The sequence below is a fragment of the Schistocerca serialis genome, unplaced genomic scaffold (genome assembly GCF_023864345.2).
Source record: "Schistocerca serialis cubense isolate TAMUIC-IGC-003099 unplaced genomic scaffold, iqSchSeri2.2 HiC_scaffold_133, whole genome shotgun sequence".
Lineage (NCBI taxonomy): Eukaryota > Metazoa > Arthropoda > Insecta > Orthoptera > Acrididae > Schistocerca > Schistocerca serialis.
The window spans coordinates 205,001-207,500 of NW_026047547.1; the positions used below are offsets into that span (position 1 = coordinate 205,001).

General features: G+C 63.3%; 1 pseudogene; it reads left to right on the forward strand.

Moving 5' to 3' along the window:
- LOC126439623 (large subunit ribosomal RNA) overlaps positions 1-2,500 on the forward strand; it is a 7,959-nt pseudogene that overhangs the window by 2,614 nt on the left and 2,845 nt on the right.

Here is a 2,500-nt window from a genome sequence, read left to right on the forward strand (position 1 = left end):
CCACGGATCTTCCTTGCTGCGAGGCCGCGTCCGCCTTAGCGTGCTCCTCCGGGGGCGCGCGGGTGCGCGGATTCTCTTCGGCCGCCATTCAACGATCAACTCAGAACTGGCACGGACTGGGGGAATCCGACTGTCTAATTAAAACAAAGCATTGCGATGGCCCTAGCGGGTGTTGACGCAATGTGATTTCTGCCCAGTGCTCTGAATGTCAACGTGAAGAAATTCAAGCAAGCGCGGGTAAACGGCGGGAGTAACTATGACTCTCTTAAGGTGGCCAAGTGGCGGCGGTGTGGCTGCATCCGGACTTGGCTTTTCGAAGTGCGGTCTTGATGTAGTCGTGCTGCTGCTGCGAGGTGCCTTCCTTGGGTTATGGTTACAGGGAGAGTGATGCGCAATACATGGGCCTAGCCCTCTTAGCCTCTCCTCTCCTGCGGTCTTCTCCCCTTCTCGTGGGCCCGCTGATTTTCGCAGAGTGGAAGACCGCACCAGGGGCTTGGGGGGGTTACCAGCCCCCCCTCGCACTATCCCTTTTTTAGTTGGGGGCAGTATTCAGAGAAAAAGTGGTGGCCCTTCCGCTGAAGGTGCCACCCCAACTCCCCCAGCACCTAGCCGGCCAACCGGCCGTGCCGAAAATCTTGTAACTTTTGCAGCTGTATACGCCTGTAGTGAGTGCCACCGCAGCTTTACCACCAAGAACGGTCTCGGGGTCCATCGCCGCCGCCAACACCTTGCGGCCGCCAACGCGGAGATCGTCACGGAGAGGCATCGCGCGAGGTGGACGGAGGAAGAAGTCCTGTCGCTCGCCAAGGCGGAGGCCGAACTGTTCCTCGAAAGGGACGCCCGGTTCTTCTTTGTAAATCAAGAGCTCATCAGGATGTTCCCCGACCGAACGCTTGAGGCAATCAAGTGCCGACGGCGGCAAGCTGCCCACAAGCAGCTTGTCCGCCAATTCATGGAGGCGCTTGAGATCGGTCGGGGGGAAGAGCCGGCGTCCCGCCGGGGAGCAGCGAGCCCGCTGCCAGACGCGGGCGAGGCCGCTGCGCCGCCCGTCGACGCAGCCGAGGACTTCGCGGCCGACACCACCGGGCCGCCGCCGGAGGGGCCGACTGACGCCGCCATCTGGGAGCATCTGGCGGGGCTACCCGCTTCCGCCCAGCGTTTCTCTGCCCTGGATCGTGTCATAGGTCTGGGGCGGGGCACGCCGCCCGATGTCATCCTGGGCATGCTCCCGGATGCCCTTGCGTCGGTCGGGTCCAGAGGGGAGAGATCGATCACCAGGACACAGCGGCCGCGCCAACCATCGAAGCGGCCGCCTGCCGCGCCGCCGACGCAGAAGCGCAAGCGGCGCCGCTGGGAGTACGCGAGAACGCAGGATGCCTTCCGACGGTCGCGTGCACGTTGCGTGCGCGGCCTCTTGGATGGCACCCTGCTCCAGCCGCCACCTGCCATCCCTGGTCTGCTGGACTTCTGGGCGGACCTCTTCACAAAGAAGCCCGTCTCCACCGCGGGCTTCATTCGTGACCGCCTCCTCCCGCACTCGGAGCCTGTCGCTCTTGAGTGCCTATGGGGGCCGGTCACACATGAGGAGGTCGCCGCCGCGTTGCCGCCCAGGGGATCAGCGGCCGGGCCGGACGGCCTTACCCCAGCGGAGTTGCGGCGCCTGCCGCACGAAGTCCTGGTGAAAGTGATGAATCTCTTCCTTCTGGCCCGCGCCCTCCCGGAACGCCTGCTTCGCGCGCGGACGTCCCTTCTCCCGAAAACGGCTGCACCAACATCCCCCGCTGACTTTCGCCCCATTACGGTCTGCTCGGTGTTGGCGCGGACCTTTCACAAGGTTCTCGCGTCACGCCTGATGCGCGCTTGTGCTGTGGACGAACGTCAGCGGGCATTCATCCCTCGGGATGGGATGTTGGAAAATACTTTCATCTTGGACACTGCTCTCACCGACGCAGTTCGCTCCTGCCGCTCTGTCTTTGTGGCATCGATCGACGTTTCGAAGGCATTCGATTCGGTGGATCATGCTGCCCTTCGCCCTGTGCTGAAGGCGCATGGCCTACCGGATTGCTTTGTCGAGTACGTCGAGCGGTGCTACGAGGGCAGCACGACAGTGATAGCGGACGGCGCCGGCGTGGGCGTGTCTGTGCAGCCAGCACGGGGCGTTCGCCAGGGCGATCCCCTCTCCCCCCTCCTGTTCAACTTTGCGGTGGACTACGTTTTAGGCCAACTGCCCTCCCACATCGGAGCTCGGATCCTCGGTCGCAGAGTCAACGCTGCGGCCTTTGCAGATGACGTCTTGCTGTTTGCAGCGACCCCGAGGGGCTTGCAGTCCCTCATCGACGCAGCTACCGCAGCCCTCGCCCACCTGGGGCTGCAGATCAACGCCCGGAAGTGTTTCACCCTCGCCTTAGTCGCGTCAGGGCGCGAGAAGAAGGTGAAGGTGGACAGCAATGTCACCTTCACAGCAGGCAATACCACCATGCCTGCCCTGCGTGTGGGTGAA